The sequence below is a fragment of the Petaurus breviceps genome, unplaced genomic scaffold (genome assembly GCF_028583685.1).
Source record: "Petaurus breviceps papuanus isolate PSGF00001 unplaced genomic scaffold, PetGlider_PUasm1.0 84, whole genome shotgun sequence".
Lineage (NCBI taxonomy): Eukaryota > Metazoa > Chordata > Mammalia > Diprotodontia > Petauridae > Petaurus > Petaurus breviceps.
This window is the reverse complement of record NW_027186645.1, coordinates 3,522,146-3,544,203: the sequence shown is the minus strand read 5'-3', so window position 1 is coordinate 3,544,203 and position 22,058 is coordinate 3,522,146. Positions and strand designations below refer to the sequence as shown.

The 22,058-nt window shown below is 37.2% G+C and overlaps 1 protein-coding gene across 9 annotated transcripts in view; it reads left to right on the top strand.

Annotated features, from left to right (window-relative positions):
* NRCAM (neuronal cell adhesion molecule) overlaps window positions 1-22,058 on the top strand; it is a 319,224-nt gene that overhangs the window by 159,735 nt on the left and 137,431 nt on the right. For all 9 annotated transcript variants that reach the window (XM_069107011.1, XM_069107012.1, XM_069107014.1 and 6 more), the window contains one exon: window positions 9,853-9,926. The gene's annotated coding sequence lies outside the window, so the exon portion shown is untranslated. The remainder of the gene's footprint in view (window positions 1-9,852; window positions 9,927-22,058) is intronic.

Below are 22,058 nucleotides of genomic sequence, written 5' to 3'. Positions count from 1 at the left end.
GATTAGTTTTTCCTAGATGTCTTTTGTGGTGACCAGCAAACCAAACCAAATACAATGAAAGGGTCAAACAGATAAGAACTGTGTAAAAAATAAAAAAATAAACAATGCAGGTCCTTGTCCCTTATCATCAGCTGAGGGCCCAAACACATAAAAACTGTTGTAGGTGTGAGAATTTTTTTTAAAAATTACAAAAGATCAATATAGTTTCCAATTCCTCCATATCAGCCTGAGCTCCCGCATGGAAGACTGATTCCCAAGGAGATCAGAGTCAAATCTTTTCTCTTTGCCCCCTTCTCAATGACTAACAGATTCATGTCCACCAAGGCCCCATTTTCCACCTCCTTATCTCCACATTCTGGCATTCTGTTTTAGATTCCTCATCACCCCAGCATCCCCCCCTCCCCATTCCTCCAGGGCCATGTGGCACAGTCTTCCTGGGACATACAACCGATTGTGTGATGACATAATAGCTAGCTAGCACTTTAAGATATTCAAAGGACTTTACATATGTTATCTCATTTGATCCTAACAATAACCCTTTGACCTAGGTGGTATTTTTATCCCCATTTTATAAATGGGGACACTGAAAGTGAAAGAGATTGTGATTTGCCCAGGGTCACGTGGATAGTGTGTGAGGCAAGATTTGCATTCAAGTCTTGCTGGTACCTAGTTCAGCAGTCTTTCTTCTACACCACCTAATTGCCTCTAATATGTATTCACTTCTCCTGCCACCCTCCCACACCTCCACTGGCCTCCAGTAGATTCTCTTCCTCTCTGATAAGTAGTAAATTAGTTTTCCATATAAGTAGATAGAAATAAGAGGAAAAGGATTCAGGAACATGGGAGAGATATCCAAAAATTGTCCTCACAGGACCTCAGACTGCTCCACAAACTCCTCTATGCTTTGGAAAAATGTGCTGTCTGTATAAAGAGCTCTTCTGGAGACTTGCTCCAAGACTGCAGAGGGGAGACGGTCATTGGCAAGCACTTAATAAGACTGGTTGGTGACTGGTAACAGTGGTGGCAGCTTCTTTCAATGAGCCAGGCATCCACATGGGTTCATTCTGCCCCTGCTATTATCACGACGAAGATGTAGCTGGTTGTCATAGAAAGGACATAGAATAACAGGGCCTTGTTCATCTGTGCAAGCCACAGTCAGGCTGTGGTAATTGGGCTCTCATCCATTTACAATCTGTGTTGGGAGATTGCTGGAGTCCAGAAGTATCTTCTGTCCTTGTGATCCCTACTATAGCAGCAAACCCCATGACTAGAGTCCTCTCCTGACATTCAAATTGAGGGGAATGGTGTCCCGTAAGAATTATTTTCCTGTGGCCTGGATGGCGACCTTGGTCCAGAGGCTCCCATAGTAATTGCCTCTACAGCCAATCCCTAGAGGAAGAACTTGAACCCAATTATTCCTGACTTCAAAGTCAGCATGAATACATCTTCTCTGGATTTTAAAACTACATAAAATTACTCTATTATGGACATAGGTCAGATATTTTAGCTATACATTTAAAAGGAAGTTTTGGCTTTTTTCCCCTATTAGTAATAGAATTCTATCTGTAAATAGAATTGACAGAAATATCTGCCACCTTCTTATTAGGCATACCCTTTGACATTGATTTAAATTGTGAACATGTGGCCAATCTGATTATGTTCAAAAGACAGAGCTTTCTTATTTCCATATTTGCTCTTCATGCTTGCCTAAACACTATCCATACAAGAGCATATATTAGCATCAATATTTCAAAGCATAGAAATAAAATAGACCTCTTGGTTCCTTTGTTCAAAGCCTTAAAAAGTTACTAATGTGCCATTTGCCTCAATTCTGGTCAGTTTTATAAATATCCAAGAAAGTCACTTAAGCAACTCATTGGAAACTATACTCAAAACTCATACATTTGTTTGATCGAATTACGTTCCAACAAGGTGACTTGTGGGGTAAATGGTCACCTTGCAAAGGCACAAGATTAAATGGTGTTAAATGTATTGTAAGTTATATAGGTTTTCCTGATTTGCATATATTGAGTTGAATCTGATTGGAAAATCGTACAAGTTTCTCCATCATGTAGTAAGGTTGGCGTAGTAAGATATTACTTAACTATGCTAAATGTTAATTCATTTGAAAGTTTCAGAACACTTTACCTAAGGGTTGCTTTTTTAAAACGACTCCAGGGGGATTCTCTTATAGATCTTACCTTGATCATCAGACAGAATCTCATGAATTAGATGAAGGTCAAATAGTAATTACTCTGTTACTGCTTTGTCTGGATAATAAAGAGTGATGGTGAGAGATCCTGGGACAAAACCAGAAGTTGTGGGGAAAGTTTCTTTTGTTTTATTTTTTTTTATTCCGTTCCTGTGTTCTGTATCTATTGAATCACAGGCTTGGGAAATATGATAAAAGAGACATCTATTCATTCTGTAAAAGTGACAATCTGTCCTATTTAAGCCTTCTGGGGAAAAAGACTTTTTTTAATGTCTTTTTTTTTTTTGCTTTTTGGAGGGAGGAAGGTAGGACAGTTGGGGTTAAGTGATTTGCCCAAGATCACATGGCTAGTTTTTGTGTTAAGTGTCTAAGGGCGTATTTGAAATCAGGTCCTCCTAACTCCAGGGCCTGTGCTCTATTCACTGCACCACCTAGCCACCCCAGGAAAAAGATTTTACAATGTCCTCCAGTAATACACTTTGTTAGGTGACAGTAGAGCAGCTTGGTGGTACATTGGTTAGAGTGCAGGACATAGAGTTAGAAAGACTCATCTTTGAGAGTTCAAACATGGCCCTAGACACCTTAGCTATGTGACCCTGGGCAATTCACTTTTAACCCTGTCTGCCTCAGTTCCTCGTGTATAAAATGAGCTGGAGAAGGAAATGGCAAACCAATCTGGTATCTCTACCAAGAAAATCCCAAATGGGGTAACAAGGAGTCAGATGTGACTGAACAACACTCTCCTAACTCAATTTAATTAAGCAAATAATTTTTAAGCACCTACTTTATAAGGCCTTTTGCTGGATACAGGAATGAGAAGTATAAGATTAGTGCACAGGTCAATTTAAATTTAAAAATATCAAGCACATCTAGTTTGCAGAAGCTTGCATGAGCTAGCGGACAGATGAAAAGTTAGAGTGAGGTACCATCCTTGTTTCATGCATTGGCAAATGTGGATGCAAAACCCAGGAGAGAAGTGAGAACTGAAGATATAGTTTGAGTCACCCTCAAAGACATGGTGGTTAAAGCTATAGGAGCAAATGAGATCATCACAGGGCAAGGTTTTATCAGATTATTTTCTTGCCCCCTTTCTTAAGGAGGGAAGAGGGCCAAGGACTAAAACTTGGGAAATGCCTACCACAAGGAATCAGAAAAAGAATGAGAAGCCAGTGTAGGCAGAAAGAAATTAGAAAGAACCAGGAGAATAGGAGCCCAGGGAGGAGGGAAGGGAGTATCTATTAGAAAGGCATGTTTAAGAGTATCAAAAATTATAGAAAAGGTAGAAGATGAAAGATCTATTTAAAAAAGGAGCTATTAAATGTGATGATTAGGATGCCATAGGTGTTCTTGGAATGTGAAGATTCGGCAAAATAATCAGAGTAGAAGTCCAATTACAAGGACTTCAGCAGAAAGTGGTAAGGAGTCAAGTTAATAACAAGGGTGAAAATTGTCAAGGAATAGATTTTTAGGATTCAGTCAGTCAATAAACACTTATTAAGCAACAACTAAGTGCCGGACATTATACTAAGTGCTAGGTATACAAAGAAAGGCAAAAGACTCTCAAGCAACTCACAATGTAATAGGGGAAACAACGTTCAAACCAGGAAGGGCACACTGGAAATAATCCACAGAAGGAAGTCACGAGAATTAAGGCATGTTGATACGTAGATAGGAAGTAACCAGTTCAGAGAGAAAGGATGAAGTTGCATGTGGAGTAAAGCTCTGGAGGAGGCAAGAGAGCATTGTTAGATGAGTACAAGTAGAGGCCTTAGCTTTGGTGAGGATAAAGACATCTCTTCTTCTGTGACCAGAGAGGAAAGGAGTTGGTGAGGAGCAGGCTTCAGCCTACCTTTCCACCCTTATTCTCCTTCATCTACTCAATGGTTCTGCCAAACTAGCTTTGTAGCTTTACTTCCCATGGGATATTCTGTCTTCCATCTCTATGTCTTTGCAAAGCTCTCCATCCATAGAATGAATTCTTTCATTGACTCTATGTCCTAGAATTCCTACTTGCTTTCAAGGCTTAGCTCGGGGTACTATCTTCTATAGGAAACCTTTCCTAATCCCATCCCACTCCACCTTCTGGTCCTCCCTCACAAGAAAATTACCCTATATATTTTTTTAAATCTATAGGTGTGTATATTTGACTTGTTTTCTCCCCCACTTAGAATGTGAGCCCCTTGAGGACTATTTCACTTTTGCCCAGTGTCTGGCCTGGTGTTTGGTACACAGTAAGTATTTAATAGGGCTAATTGATGGATTGATTGATTGATTGGAGAACCAACAGGGGAGTTGAAAGAGCTCAGCATAATATAGCTTCAGCCATATCAGTGAAGTAAAAGCTTAAAACTTCTCTGTATGTGGGTTATAGAGGTATGGTTAGGGACTTGAAGAAAGAGAAAACTGTTTGAAGTAGTCTGCTGGGAAGAGTCAAAATGGATTGAGTGGAGATGTGATTACACAGCAGCAAAGACCCCGTAAAAGTTACATAGTAAAAATGTGTGTGAGTAAATGCCTGATTTTCCAATTTTCTTCTGCAATTCTCAGGGCACCTACAGGAAAGAATAAAATGGTGGTAGTTACCCAGAAATGATCCATACGTGTGTAGTACTTTAAAGTTTACTAAGTGCTGGAAGTCAAGAGAGCAAGGGATTCTTGTGTAGTAGAAGACAGAAGAAAAAAGCATTGCTCGAGGACTAGGCAGTGCGGTGGATTAGAGGAGGGCCTGCCTCAGATATTTACCAGCTGAGCACTTAATTAAATCTTTCCTAGACTCAGTTTTCTCCTGTGTAAAATGGGGATGATAATGATACCACCCACCTCCCAAGGACCATTGTGAGGATCCATTGAGATCACATATATAACGTGCTTTGCAAACCTTAAAACCCTATATGAACAGAAGGAGGTCACATTCTACTGTGAGGAGGAGATACTATATGTAAGCATTTAAATATAAACATGATAATTTGAGGAACAGAACAGGGAGATAAGGGAAAACATAGGATATGGCACACGAGCTGAGCCTTAAAGGAAATCATGTATTGTAAGAATCGGAAGTAATGAGATCCTACATTCCAGATTTGGGGACCTGCCTTTGCCTGTGGCACGGGGGTGATAGGTGGAATTGTGAATTCTCTGGGATGAAGCAGAACAAGTCTATTGCATTTTCCAACAGAAATTTGAATCTTTCAACTAATCTCTTCCAGTGCTTAGATTTTTTTTTAAAATAATCCTCTTACATTGGTAGAAACCATAGAATCACAGAAACACAGAATATCTGATTTGGAAGGGGAGGGATAAAGTAAATGCACAGGTCAATATAATCAACTCAGTGCAATAGTCAATTATGAAGCTCTTATGTGCCTAGGACTGTGCTAGGCAATAAAAGGATAATAAGTTTAGATAAGACATGATGTGCGTGCTTACAGCTTCAGTAGTTGACTTTCTGAATACATCACTGTTAAGCTTTTGTCCCTGCTTTGAAGAAGTGCCCTTCGGGAATGGAGCCCTTCCCAAGTGTCCTGATTGTGCCCAATCTGGTCAGGAGCCATATGAATAGCTCTGGCTTCTTACAGGTCAAGTTTGGTGCCAGAAGTCTGAGTCACTACCTCCACTGAATCTAATCCAGTCAGAGTATGGGCAATGATTGGTTAGCATTCCCCTTTTTTATGTCCTTTCTTAGTGTTAAGGCATTAAGCAAAATGACTCATGGAAACTTTAGTTTGTTTCCCGTCCATACTTATCTTTCCTGGGAGTTCATTTTGTTACTTATGTCACAGGTAATGATGTAACTGGGTTTCAGAATGTGATTGGCTTTCTATGGTGCTAAGCTAAACCAGAAGTCAATTGGGTGATTTTATTTGCGTGCACCAAAGAAACCAAAAATAAATGCCAACTTCCACAGAATTGTTTATTCATCCCTTTCTCTCCAGGCCATCATTATGAATGGATCCCAAATTCAATCCAAAGAATGTGTCACAAGCAGGAAATGCAGGGAAAAATGAAAAGTTTTGTGGGCTAATGCAGCATTGATGTTGGTTAAGGATTTGGCAACATTAAAAAACAAGTTTGAAAACAGATTTGTAAGTAATGAAAGGTAACAGTAGCATTCAAAGCAGAACAACTTTGTAAATGTGGAATTTTACAGAATTACTTGATAGTAAATATAAAATCACAAAATTGTTCTCATTTATTGAACATTTGTTATTTTGAAAACTATTTTCAATCTACTTTCATTTTCTTGGCCTTGAAAGCAGGACAGTTCTGAGCTCAAGTAAATTGAAATGGAATTAGATCTAGGGGTCAAACTTGAGTAAAATGTTGGCATTTTTATACAAACTAGCCCTTGCTTGGTCTATAACAAGGGCACTTTTCAGAAATCACTGTCAGCAAAACAGGAGGAAGAAATATGCCGAATATCTTCTCGGTTGTATAGAATAGAATAACTGGGATTTCAAAGATGTCTGGTTGATTGCTGATCTCTCTGGTGTACAATGCTATGCAGCATAAAACTTTTGGTTGTGTTGTTTTTCATTAATTCTCATTCAAAGAAGAGAGGTTAGTTACCTAGCAGTACTTAACATCGAGTTATGCAATTGTGGGTAGAGTTCTCCACCTAAAATTACATTGTGGGCAGTGAGTAATTCCCCATTAAAGGAGTCTTTTCTCCTTCTTTAATTGGACAAGACAAGTGTCTGACTGTTTAAAATGTTGATTTATTTTATTACATTATGACTGAAGACAATTGAGTTCCTTCATACTGTGGTTGACTTACATGTTGAAAGTCAGAATGACTGGATTTGTTGGATATTTAAACCTTGATGTTGTTTATCTTTTGTGACAAGAACATATAAAGCAAATTTGATCTCATATTGATCTTTTGGTTTTTAGTTTTGCCTTGTTATATAGAAAAGCTAACACTATTCTGACACAAAGACAATGAAATTCGTATTTTGATATTGGAGGTGGAAAGTTGATGCAAAATAATGAAATATTCTCCTCCCCACCCCACCCCTGAGCTGTGGCTAGTATAAGCATATGGGTCTAAGCACTGACACATGGGAAGAGGGGTTTATGCTTCATCTCCCCAGGGGTCTTGTTTTTTTCCCCCATTGCCAAGTCACCGGCTACCTAACTTCACTGTATCTGTGTCTTTCATGCCCCACTCCTGCACTCACCTCTATATTGGGGCAGAAAAACCCTAATGCTCTCCTTGACCTGGGGTGGGGGGGGGGGGGGGGGGTGACTCATGCCACACAGACTACTCCAGATTACTGATAGTTTTCAGGAGGAAAATCAGTGGTAAGATAGAACACGCCATCTGTTCCTCATTCCCCTTCTTTGTAAGCTCTTTCTTAGCCTTTCCTGGTTCTGCATTCCTCTAGCCTTGCTTTTTATTATGCCTTCTGAAAACCTCTATTAAAAAAAACTCTCCTTCGTCCTGTATCTTTCTTCTCTCACATTCTTTTCATCTTATAGTGCCCACTAAAATCTAGCTTACTGAAGAGACTATGTTTCTTGACAACTTCTCCAAGGCTGACTTTTCCTCTCACACTCCCTAAGGCACAGGATCAGAAGCAGTAGATAGCATATCCTTTGCTCTTCATTACCATTTTCAGAAACTTCTTCTGTCACCAATATTCAACACCCATCTTCTTTTAAAGGTGGCTTTATCACTTCATAGCTCGTAGGCTTTTTCTCTGCCTAAATCCTTACCCCCTTCAGACACTCTGGACTTTTCTTCAGCCTCTTCAACTTCCATGACATTTGTCACTGGTCTAGCTCAACCATACCCGGCCCCTCTTGCTCAACTCAGTTTGCCCCAGGTGCCCAGTATTCCTTGCTTTAAAGCTGGGGCATGGGCAGGGGGAATTTTTCCCTTTGTGCTGAGAAGAAAGAAATCTGTATCAGAGGAATGGAAAACAATTAACATGCTTATTTGAGGAAAGACTAATGGTCAAAATTAAAGTAAAAAAAAAGAATTCTCCTCTAAGAAGTGTTTGACATAATTACTTATCACTATGAATAGGTAGTCTTGTAGTGGACTGTGTATGAGCAGGTACTATGGATTAACCACTGAAAAGCTTTTGGAAACATTCATGATTTCAGACAAAGGCCTAGAGATTTAATTTTTTTTAAGCAATTGGGGTTAAGTATCTTGCTCAAGGTTACACGGCCAGTTATTTCTGGGTGTGGTGCTAAGTATCTAAGCCCGGATTTGATCCCCAGGTCATCCCGACACTGGGGCCAGTTCTCTTACTCGCTGAGCCACCTGGCCGCCCCTCTGGAGATTTAATTTTACCTAGTAAAAGTCAAAAGTGTATTTGTAGCCTTGTCATTAACACAAGCAGGCATGGATGAGCAATTTTTCCAAATGATGCTATGGAATCATTCCTTTACTAGACCATATGCTACCTATGAAATTTTTGCCCTGAAATGAGTTGTAAAAATGTGTTTATTGAAACATCAAAAGAAAGAAGCTCCCTTTGCCTCCATTTGAAATCTGTGCTCAGATACATGTCCTTCCAAGCTCTATGGAGTGGCACATTTGCAGTTTCCCTTTTGGTGAAATACCATTAACATAATGCATACTTGGTAGTGTTTGAAAAAAGAGGAGGAGGGGGCGGCCAGGTAGCACAATGAGTAAGAGCACCGGCTCCAGTGTTGAGAGCACCTGGAGATCGAATCCCGGGCTCAGACACTTAGCACCCACCCAGAAACACCTGGCCGTGTAACCTTGAGAAAGTTACTTAACTCCAATTGCTTGGAGGTGGCCAGGTGGCTCAGCGAGTAAGAGCACCGGCTCCAGTGTCAGGATGACCTGGATCAAATCTGGGCTCAGATACTCAGCACCACACCCAGAAATAATAACTGGCCGTGTAACCTTGAGCAAGTTACTTAACCCCAATTGCTTTAAAAAAAAAAAAAGAGGAGGAAGAGTATAAAAGAGATGATACTGTGGGGACCTCTGAAAAGCATTTTCTTTGCCCTCAGTGGGATATTTGACTATGCTGATGAAAATAAATCTTTTATTTCCTACAGAATTTCACCAATATTCCTTTAGAGAGGGTTCTAGTTTATCAGCAGGAATTAAATACCAAAGGAAGAATATCTTCATTGTTATAAATTTAGCTTAGATTTCATAATAGATATCCACTAATTTCCATGACGCTACCATTTGCATTGTAGTATGTGAACTTGCAGAAGTGTTTCCCTGTCTTTAAAACCTTAGGTAATTTTAACAAATTCAATAGAGAAACATTTTTATATATTCTGAAGCACACGGAAAAAAAAAAGGTTTTCCCTTGACTTTAGAGATAATATTGCCAAAACCCTAAAACTTTACTACTTCCAACTTGAAAAGATAATTTTAGCAGGGACTTCTTTGGCTGGTGACTTTTTGAGAAGATAATAGCAACACAGTTCTAATCAGCTCTTATATCCTTTCAGCTGTCTTATTTAATTTAACTCAAAGAAATATGCTTTGGCAAATTTAATTCACAGTTTGTCTTTGCTTCCAGGGCTACAACCCTAATTGCTGTTTCCCATCAGGGAGTCGAGTCAAAGTTAACATCTTGACAGATGTGATTGACTGGTAAATGTCTGGCTTACATTTATATCCTCTACTTCTCAACTCACAGGGCTCTGCTGAAGAGACTTATGGCATAAAAGAGTAAAAGAAAAACCATCTTACACCAGAAGACCATTTTACAAGGTAGGAATTTGTTTCTTCTTTAAAAAAAAAGCAGTAATGGAAGAAGGGTATAATGCCATAAGGTGCCACAATTTGGTTGTATTTATTATTAATGTGATGTGTTCTGTACCCATATTTACTTATATTTTCACATCTAAAAGCTTTAAAATGAGTATACAAGACTATAGACTCAAAACCATTGATTTTTTGCTATTTATTGGATTGTAGATTAAATCTCAAGGGGAAAAGAAGGCAGCCTTTCATATCTTTTCCTATTAAGATTGATTTAATACATCATGAACTGTGAAACTTTTACAGAGAGCAGAACTCAGAGCAGAAACTCTAAGGGTAAACAAATATGCCTCTTTAAGAATTAGAGATTGAATTTATAAGCACACATTTGACTGAGGAAAGAATTGTAAGTGTTGTCATTTTCTTCACCAAATACATATCAAAAATCTTTGCTGTCTACATGCTATCTCAAGTCATACAATGAGGTCAGGTAGTTCTAAAGTCTATTTGGAAAATTTTTAAAGTTAGCTATTATTTTTGCTCTCTGCTTCCCCCCTTTTAAAGTACAGCTTTATCAGCTTTAAAACAGAGATAGCATTGGTAGGCCTTCAATGCCATCTCAATAGTCATCTGTTTCCAGTATGGGGGGGAAAAAATCTTATTTGGAGATCTAGAACATGCTACAGAGAATTGCATAAAGCCTTTTTTTTTTCAACAATGATGTCTGCCTAATGGAATTTATGAGAGAGCGAGTAATTGTTCAGACATTTCATCCTATACCTTTTTATGTCTCCAGCTCTCTTAAGGGAATTTCTCACAAACTTTGAACTAAGAAAATGGACAGCATTCAAGATCTTAAGATAGTTAAACTATTAGTGTATATTGTTTTCTCCTGAAAACCTTTTTTTGGGGTAATTTGTAGATTTTTTTTAAAAAGTTAATGAGTCAAACAGCAAAATAGGTTTACAATTTCCTTTGAGTATCAAGGGAGATTTCATATGAATTACTCAGTTTTGATGGTATTTATTCAACTGATAGAATTTAGAACTGTTCTGAAACTACTGATTAAGCCCAAGAAATCAGTAATGTTGCTCTGAGAAGTAGACAATATAGGTATTTATCTTTTTTCATCCATGATAGACATTCATATTGCAAAACTGATAAAATATTTTCATTGTTTCCTCTAAAGTCCTACTCCATTATCCTATCATTGCATGGAGATGACCCTGAGTTCTTGAAGGCTGTCAAACTGTGATAGTTTTTACAGGCTCCTTGTCAAAGTATAATTCTGGTCCAAGGACTAGCCTTGGTCAAAGAAGGTCACCACCAGAAAGCTGAACACCAAGTCATGTTTTTTTTTTTCCTTCCAGAACAATTCATTTAAATGATCTGTTGAGGCTTGGAGTGCTAACCATTTGTACTGGGGAAAGAATGACCCACATTGATAAAATCACAGATCTTTGGAGGGTTGAAATATGTATTTTCAGTTGACAAAGATAGCATAGATGAACTTTAAGATTCCTTCCAACTCTAAGCCTATGATTCTTGTCTTGAACCTATGACTTGATTGTCAGACTTACATCTGCTTTATATACAACTTTTCAAGAAAGCATCTTGCTGCATGAAGTGAGACCTATCTATAAAGCCAAGCAATGTAATTAAAAGGAGTATCTGTTAGAGCAGGGGATGGGTAAGCCAGTTCAAATAGAACTATCTGGGAGACAAAAACAATTTCCCTATGTTATTATGTAAAATAACCTCACCCTATTCTAAAAGGGCACACTAGCACTTAGAATGAGATAGGGCAGCTTCTCCTGTTCTCTCCACTGTAAGTTAATATGTTATGAGATACTTCAGAGTAGTGAAAAGAGAGCAGTACCCTACTGGTGATTTACAAATGACAGTTAATAGAGAAAAGTCAAAACAAAACAAAACAAAAACTTTCGGGGAGCAAAGAGGGACAAGTATAAAGAATTTCATTGTATCTTTACAGATAGCAGGAACGGGCCCTAGAGCGAATGCTTTCCCATTTTCGATGACACTTACCTCTCTGGTCTCTAAGGGAATTTCCCTGGCCTGAGTATCTTATTTTCTCTTTAACTTATTGTTTAAGAGACATGGGATTTAAAACCTCTTTTCTGAAGTAACAAGTGGAATAAAGTACAATTCCACCTTTTGAATGCCCACTAGTTTTGTGATCATTTTAGCTTGCCTTTTTTTTAAGGCTACTGAATTAACTTCTTGGCTTTTAGGCACCAGCAGAGTCACTAAAATGTCTCATTTTTCTTTCTGTTAATGGTTTAATCTGGTCGAAACTAAATATTGGGTGTCTTCTCCATGCCTTTCCCTTGCAATACAATGACCCGACTTTGTTGTGACTTGCTGCTATTCTCAGCATTTCTGAAGCGTGCCCCTATTCAGTACATCCCCAGGCTATTCAGGGATTTGACCTTCGACTTGATAGTTAGAGAGTTTTTATGTAGCTAACTCCTCAGAGTTTTCTGTAGCTTTTCCCACAGTCATCATAGTAGTGAGACTTCTGAGTAGAGCCAGCTTCAGTCAGAATTATGAAGTACACAAAGTTACTCTCTCACAGACTCCTTTTTTTCCTTTTGTTGATAGCACTGTGTTTGTACCCCCAGAGAACCATACACCAAAGTGATGCGTGATGGTGGTGAGATTTCCAGTAATAGCCAGCAAGTGAGCATAAGGGCCTCGATGCCTACTTCTTGATGACTCCTTCTTGAATTGTTTGCTTCCTGCCTCTCTAAGAGTCTGCCCTAGATTCTCTTCTCTTTCTGCATTCTTTCCTGGATAAGCTTATTCACTTCCATATATTAATTTATGACTTCCAAATTTCCATATCCAGCTCAAATCTTCCATGAATTTCAGTCCCTTGTCTCCAGATTCCTGCTGGACATATCCCTATAACTGCCCTTCTAGAATCTCACATGCTTCATACCCAAATCAAAACTTTTTACTGCCTTTCTTCCTTGCCTGGAATGCATTCCTCCCTTATTTTTACATCCTAGAATCCTTAGTATTCTTTATCTGATTCTCCCCCATCCAAGCTACCAGTGCCTCCCTAAACTGCCTTGGATTTATTTTTAATATACTTACAAAGGTACATATTGTCTCCCCAGATAGAATACAAGATCACAGAAGGCTGAAACTGTTTGCTTTTTCCCCCCTTTGTATCTTAAGTGCCAGAAAAATTCCTGGTGCATAACAGATATTTGATAAATGTTTATTAAATCATTGATTTCCCCCAAACCTGTCCCTACTTCTAGCTTTCCTACTCATGTTCCTCTCTGATACCTACCCTCAAAAGCTTGGAAACATCTTTAACTCTTCCATAATCTTCATCTTCACATCCAGTACATTGCTAAGTCCTATCAATTCTGCTCTACCACATTTCATGCATTTGTCCCCTTCTTTCTGCTCATCTTGCTACCACTCTTTGTTCAAATTCTCTTCACAGCTTAACTGGACTATTACTTAAAAAAAGTTTATTGATATGTTTTATTTTCATATTACAAATATTTACAGATCATTCCCACTTCTTGAAAGTTCTCTTATAATGAAGTAAATCAGTTAAATAAAGCTATAATACCATGCCCTTAGCTGAAAGTGTGTGTAACATTTCACATATGTAATACCTTTGTCTCTCTCTCTTTTTAAATGAACAGAAATCTATTTTGTCTCCCTCCTACCCCCCAGTAGTTAGTGTCTTTGCATTTATTGAATATTAGACTACAAGATAAAATTATTTCTATATGTTCTGTCTCTAATCTAGTCCAATGATTGATCTATTTTTTTTACCAGCATCAAATTGTTTTAACATTACTACTACAGCTGGGTGGCCCAGTGAATAGAGTACTAGTCCTGGAGCCAGGAAGACATATCTCCCTAAATTAAAATCTGGCCTCAGACACTTAGTAGCTGTATGATCCTGGGCAAGTCACTTAGCCTAGTTTGCCTGTGTCCTCCTCTGTAAAATGATCTGGAAAAGGATATGACAAACCACTCTAGTATCTCTGCCAAGAAAAGCCCAAATCAAGTCATAAAGAGTTGGACCTGACTCAACAATAGCTGCAAAAGTTTAGTTTGATTTTTGGGTCTGCTAGGTCACTTTCAATCCCATTTCCCTTTTATTTTTTCTTGACTTTCTTGATTTAATTTCTTCTTATTCTATAAAGTAATCTTTTAGTTATTTGATTGGTATGACATTGAATAAGTAGACTGATTTAGATAGTATTTAGATATTTAGATTTAGGTAATATTGTAATTTTTATTATGAAGGAAGAGAATAAGCATTTGTATGGCACCTCCTAGATGCCATGTGTTGTGCTAAGCACTTTTACAAATATTATCTCATTTGATCTGCATAACAACCCTGTGAGGTAGGTGCTATTATCCCCATTTTTTTAGTTGAGGAAACTGAGTCAGATAGAGGTTAAGTGACTTGCTCAGGGTCACATAACTAGTAAATGCCTGAATCCAGATTTGAACTGAGGTCTTCCTGATTTTTCGCCTTCTATTCACTATTCACCAACTGCCTCCTGTTTACCTTATTGGCTCCTGATTATATTGGCTTATCTATCCTATGAGTAATTAATACTTTTTTTTCCAATTATTTAGGTCTGTCTTTACTTCTGTAAACAGTTGTTTGTAGTTGTATTTATGTGGTTGTTTTGTATATTTTGGAAGGTAATCTAAATAGTTTATACATTCTGTAGCAATTTTAAATAATAGCCTCCTGAATGGTCTTCCTGCCTCTAGTTTTTTTTTTCCTTTCAACTATATCTGCCATACAGATGGCACCATAATCTTACTAAAGCTTAGATATTGACATGTCACATTCTGATTTTTTAAAAAAACATGTCTCTAGGTTAAAATACAATCTCCTTAACCCGACATTGAACTTAATTCATAATCTGACTCTAGCCTCATTTTGGATTTTAGCGCTCTACATCCCAACCAGACTGGGTTCCCAGTTATCTCCCAGATCCTCCATATAGTCATGTCCATATGTAGAATGTAGTCTATCCTCATTTCTTACTTCCCTGTTAAAATCAAAAGCCACCTTCTCTGTGAAGCCTTCCTTGATCATCCTAGATAAAAGTGTTCTCATCTTCCTCAAATTTTCTTAGAGCACTTTGGCTCTCTCTTGGCCCCCATCACTCCCTACATTGTACTATTCTTACTTGTGTACATATTATATATTATCCTCATTCCCCAATGACATGGCAGATGTAGTTTCCTTGAGGGTGGGATTGTATCTTTTTTCTATCTTTCTATCCCTATTACATTTTAGGGACTTCATAAATGTTTTCTGAATTGAATTTAATTTGATATTAGGGATTTCCTTTGTCCATTACCCTGAAGAGAAATAATGTCCATGCTACCCTTTAAAATTTATATTTAATTTTAGAGTACTAGTTTATTTATTTTAAATAAATATATAATATATATATAATATCTTTGAAAAAGAAAAATCAGTTCTGTGCTGGAGGTACTTATTGCAATGGAATGGCATTTTTCTTTTTAGGTAAAAAATGTGCATGACTTTCTCTTTCCCAAGTAAATATTATGTATGAATAAAGGGGAAGAGAAATTATGCCCTAAGTAACAAATTAATATAATTGTAAAAATTTGTTTTGCTTATACTTCATCAATAATAAGTTTCACTGATTAGAATCAAACCTTTATCATGGTGTGATGTTTTGTTTTTTGTTGTTAAAATTCAAGGCATTGAAACAATATATTATGATGAAGAGAGTTAATGGTGTGTGATTAAATCTAACAATGAAGACTTAAATCAATTTTGTTATCCAATAAGAAAAGTTTGAAGCTAAAGAATCTTAACGTAAAGGAATGGTCATAGGATTCGGTACTAAGAACAGACCTTTAGAGATCATGTAGTCCAGCTCCTTTAGTTTACAGAGGAGGAAACTGAGGCCCAGACACATGAAGAGACTTGCTCACAGTTGCACAGATAGATGTCACTCTGATATCATTTACACTAATACTTATCAACATTTTGGCCATGGCTCCAGATGATAATGTATGATGATTATGTCTTTATGCACATTGAAACTTGGTTCTAAATTTCTACAAAATAGTACTGGGGTCTTTATCATCTCAGTCATTTGTAGATTACTTGCATCAGTCAACTAAAAAGAAATAAACAAAACCTGAATCAATATTTTTATTTTTGCTTTTTGGAGAGGGGAAGATAGGGCAATTGGGGTTAAGTGACTTGCCCAAGGTCACATGGCTAGTTTTGTGTTAAATGTCTAAGGTCGGATTTGAACTCAGGTCCTCCTGACTCCAGGGCCGGTGCTCTATTCACTGCACCACCTAGCCACCCTGTAAATCAATATTTTAAAAATACTTATGAATTTATTCTCTCTTCAACCCTACCCAGCTATGAGAACATATTCCCCATTTCTTGTGTTCATTCTTTCATTCAAGAGATATTCAGATCAGTTTAATTCAATATTGATTAAATACAAAGGAAATCACACTGGACATGGAGTCAAAGGACTTGGGTTAAAATTTCTTCTCTGCCACTGGTCATCTATATGACTTGGAACAAGTCATTCTGACATTGGGCTTCAGTTTCCTCAACCATGAAATAATAAATTATACTAGATATCTTCTAAGATTCCTTGTACATTTATATTTATGATCATTGTACATTCCAAGATTTTAGGGTGAACAAAGATGAATAAAACAAAGTATCTCCCCTAAAAAAGCTTATGATATATAATATATTGTATTTATTCACATAATTCATGGCCCATCCCCTCCATGTAAACATTATTTCACATACACATATGTCCCCCCAGACTGGCAGACTTTTGTTGTCATCAGCTGCAGCTGCCCCTTGAAGGACTTTTAAGGGTAATTCATGAGATATGAATGTCTCTGTAATGCTAAATATTGCTTAAGAATTCACTCTTCAACACTTTTCATCTATTCTAAACAACCCATCAGAGAGGTTCAGTCAGAAAGGAAATTATACCTATAATGGCAGCAGCAATCAATTTTCTTGCACAATTCCCATCTCTTTCCCCTGACTATGTTTTAGAAAGAAAATGCATGCTTAAAAATTGATTTGGGGGTGATTGGAAGGGAGAAGGGAGACTTATATAAGTAAATGTATTTGTAAATGATGGTTGGTTGTTAGTGCTTAAGATCTTTGAAAATATCTAAATGGTTGTCCTTTCATTTACTGTGGCTGATCAATCATCATTAGAGATTTATTAATTGTCTGCTGTGTATCAAACTCTGTGCTAGACAAGGAAATACAAACTGAAAAGTGAGATAGTTCATTCTCTCAAGGAACTTGGATTCTACTAATGTCACTCTACTGACATGTTATCAATGTTGCATTTTTACTTATACTTTTTGAAAGTTTTCTGAGGTCAGTAGAGAACATCTTGCTAGCAAATTAGTCCTTCATGATGTTCTGTATCAAAATTATTGCTTTTTATGTGAATTACTTATTAAAAGAAGTTATAGATGCCTCTAATTTTAATATCATTTAGAAGTATAATCTGTCAATAATCTGTAATAATTAATAATAATCTGAATAATTTCTAATGATCTGTTATATCAGTATTAAGGATGGGTGCTGGACACATGATTTCATTGGTACAGGGAACTCTCAAGTGAGGAAACTCTACCAATGCCAGTCAGCACCTTCTGTTCAACTTATAAACTGAGAGAATTTCTTAGAGCCCCGGATGATTAAGTGACTTGCCAGGATGACACAGCCACTGTTGGTCAGAGGAAGGGCTTCGCCCTAGGTCTTCCTGGCTATGATGCCAGCTCTTTCTCCATTAGGACATACTGCCTTGAATGGATGCCCCAAAAGCATAGGATATATCTACGTTTTCAAAACTAAATCTTTATTAAGCACAAACAACATTTACTTAATTGGATTAGATAGATAGAGTACTGGGCCTAGAGTCAGGAAGACCTCAGTTCAAATCCAGCCTCAGACACTTACTAATTGTATGACCCTGGGCAAGTCACTTAACCTCTGTTTGCCTGTCACCTCAACTATAAATTAGGGATAAAAATAGCTCCTACCTCAAAGGGTTGTTGTGAGGATCAAATGAGATAATAATTGGAAAAGCACTTGGAACAGTACTTGGAACATAGTAGGTGCTAAATTCTTATCCTCTTCTCACTTCCCTCCCTAAACCCTTTGAGTATTTATAACCTAGTAAGACAAGCATACATACATAAACCTAAGTGCCTATGTAGACTCAAGATTCTTCATAGCCACCAATAGGTATAAACATTTAGTTTATGCCTAAAAGTAGGCATATGTGCTATGTGGGTGTCTTGTCATCTCCCCTCCTGACATCTGGACATTTCATCCATGGCTGCTCATTGAAAAGATTAGATTCTGACAGTTAGGTTTATCTGGGGACTGAACAAATGAAACCCTGGAAAGAGCAGGAGGTTGAAGTGAATCTTTAATTCTTAAAGGCAGTGTCAAAGGTAGCCATCACATGCAACTGTGGAGTTAAATCATGCCTTTAGTTTCTGAAGGCAAACGGAAAAAGAAGTTAAGTATTCATACTGCTAAAGAATGTTTCTACTTTTGATAAACAATGTAGCTATAAAGGTAGTTATTGGTTGAATGATTCAGAAAACAAAATCAGACTATTAGGGTTATGAGAGAGAACAATGTCTTTTGAAAAGGGTGAGTAGGATATGGTACATAAAACCCTGAGAAGACTTTTTTTTCCACCAGTAATGTTATAGAAATTCTCATTCAGATACATGCTTCGTGTATTCTTTAGTGTGTTACAATTAAACAATGGAGCATGCCAGACTATGCCACAGTGTTGATTAATGCATTCCTTGAATGTGTTGATTAATGTGTTCCTGGGATGCAACCGTATGCCCTGACTGCACCTGAGGTGTTCTCTAATCAGCAGCGCTTAAGTTGCCAGTCCAGTCACATTTTGGTGTTTACATATGTACATTTATGTATGGACAGAGTGTCTGGGAGTATTCTATGGAAAAAATAAAAGTGGAAAAGCATTTTATATGAACAGACTTCTCTTACCATATACTCAGTTGGGACTTTATCAATTAAAGAAATTACAGAAGAAAGTCACTGAATTGAACAGATAATATTTTATCACTTTAATTCTTTTTTCAATTATTCAAATTTAGTTTTTTTTAAGAAGGCTACCAGCATGCTTATGATAACCTAAATGAGGAAGGAAAAGGTACTCAAATATGTTGTTAATTTTCTGTTCTTAATATGGTTTGGTAAATTCAGAGTTTGGTGAATAACTAGATCTAACAAGTACCTATTCATTCATTTCAGTTAGATAAACTTAGAATTCTGAGAATGATTGTATCCAAAAAAGTAGGATGTTGTTGTTACGTTTGTCCTTCAGTTTTGAAGAGGACCAGGACATCAGGAAGATGACATGACTTGCAGTTGACTTTGATTTGAATAAGGCAGCTCACCAGCCTCATTTTCTCCTTCAGAGTCATCTGGGTCAGTGGCCAGATATTCATCAGTATGACTGGAGATGACCCAGGATGCAATGGGAGACCCTGGCCCTTTTAGGCCAAAAAAGTAACTATTAATTCGCTGATATCAATTTGGAAGGTCTCTATAAGAGTGCTCCAGGGATTTGTCCTTGGCCTTATGCTGTTTACCACTTTTATCAATGACTTGGATAAATGCATAGATGAAATACTTACTGCAATTTCATCAGACACAATTCTGAGTATAGATCATACACTGAATGACAAAGTTGAGATCCCTAAATATATTAACTGGCTGGGAAATCGGACTAGGGCAAATAAGCTGTAGTTTAATAAATGAAAAGTCTTACATATGGTTATGAAGTCAACTTCATAGATTCAAGGTGGGCTCACTATCTATTTGAGCAAAACAGACTGGGAGAAATTTGCAAGCTCAATGTGAATCACCAGTGTGATATAGCAAATAAAAAACCCAATATCTTGGGCTTTATTAAGAGAGACACAGTAGACAGATCAAGGATGACAGTCCCTTTTCTCTCTGTCCTCATTAGAACATATATAGGGTTTGGGGCACTGTGTTCTATTATGGACATTGATAAGCTCAATGTGCCCTCAAATGAGGGCAAAAAAGAATAGAGATGAACCTTAAGCTCCTGTCCAAGTATCAGTTGAAGGAACTGGGCATGTTTAACCTAAAGAAAAGAAGGTTTAGGATAGAATAGGATAATTGTCTTCAAATATTTTCAGGACTACTTATTTCCAGAGGATGGATAGAACTAGATTCTATGGGAGGGCTATGGAGAGTGGCAGGTTTCAGTTCATTGTAAGAAAACTTACTGACCAGAATGATCCAAAAAGTAGAATAAGTTGCCTTGAGAGGTGATGGATTCTCCCTCATTGGAAGTCTTTGGGTAAAGGTTGGGCTATTGACGTTCTGTGCACAGTGTTGTCTAAATGATTCTCATTCAGGTACTCAGTTATCTATTCAATGAAATTAGGTGTATAAATTGGTACCTTCTTCTTGTCATCAAACTAGTGTTATTTCATTGTTAATCTGTTTCAATTACAGATGCAACTTTCTTATATCATCAAATCATACCAAACCAGTTTTTATCCAAAGTTTATTCTTGCACAGGCTTAGCTGAATGCAATTCTATTTCTTGGTTGGAAACAGAGAGTGTTAAATCACCCCCCCCAAAACACACACACATACACATCATTTGTTGCAGACACTAGAATTCTTTTGCTTGTTTCCAAATTTACAAGCCCTGAGTTTCTGATTCTCTTAGGACTATCAGTATGAAAAGTGGTTTATTCCCTTTCAGAAATACAGACAGGTAGACAGGAAATATAGGTGCTCATTGACAGAAGTATTTCTATTTCGGTGTTCATGTAAGACAAGAGATTATGTCTGATATTTGATAATTAACAAAAAATTAAATGGCTCTGAAGAAAATGTGCATATCAATATATAAACTTTTCACGTAACACAACAAGTTATAATGGGAGGATGCAATTTTGGTTCAAGTTTACAAATAATAGAAATACACAAGATGTGTTTGAGGAAACTAATCTCAGGAAATTGTTTTTTGTTTTTGTTTTGTTTTGTTTTTTTGATCAGCAGGGAAGACCCTTTAAACAGTTACAATAAGAAATGCATAGAAATGCATGGAAGAATAGTCTGCATTCGTGATTAGACATGCATTTCCCTTGGTCTGCTTAAATTCTGCAAGTATAGAAAGGATAAACAAAGGAGAAGCAGTGAACATAATTAATCCATTTTTTTCTATAAAGCTTTTGATACTGTATCACACAAAAGCTCTGCTTACAGAAACTGCTAGCAGAGTAAAAGAAAGGCCATAGAAGAGTAGAAAGGACATTTCAACATGGGGAGAGACAGAGACTGGGGAGACAGAAAAAATTTGGTTCCTCCACATTTATGCTTTTTATTTGCTGTATTTCATTGATGATTGAGTCAATGTCATTGATCAAATGGGCTGTTTCTTGGGACCACACAATTTTTGAGGAGTCAATAAATACAATTAGACAAAATTTCAAGATTCAAATGAGCTGGAAAAAATGTTTCCAAGTTGCAGGGGCACTGGAATATTCATCTTTATTATGTAACATTTCACTCATATATACTTTAAATACAGATATGTTTTAACATTATTGTCTACTTCAGGGCATTAGACTGTCTTCATAAGTAGTTTTACATGTAGCACAGTTAAATCCTAATGACAGGAACACACAGCTGCTAAAAATGACTTGAAGTATTCTCTTAAATAAGGAAAAGGAGACTGTTGTGACAATTCAGTTCCATATTTGTTGAACTGAAATTATCTACTGATTAATTACTGTACCTAAATTGGAGACAGTCAGTTCTAAAAACTTATAGCCATATTTTTTTCCCTAGTTCCTACCAAGGTACCTTGTAAAGATTTTTTTTAGCAAGCCTGAATGCTAATCGAAAATTGTGAAGTATTTTTTCCCTTTTAGAAGATACCTTCATTTTGTCACAATGGATTCTTTCCAAGCAACACCCAAATAGTGTCCCCCATCACACACACACACACACACACACACACACACACACACACACACACACAC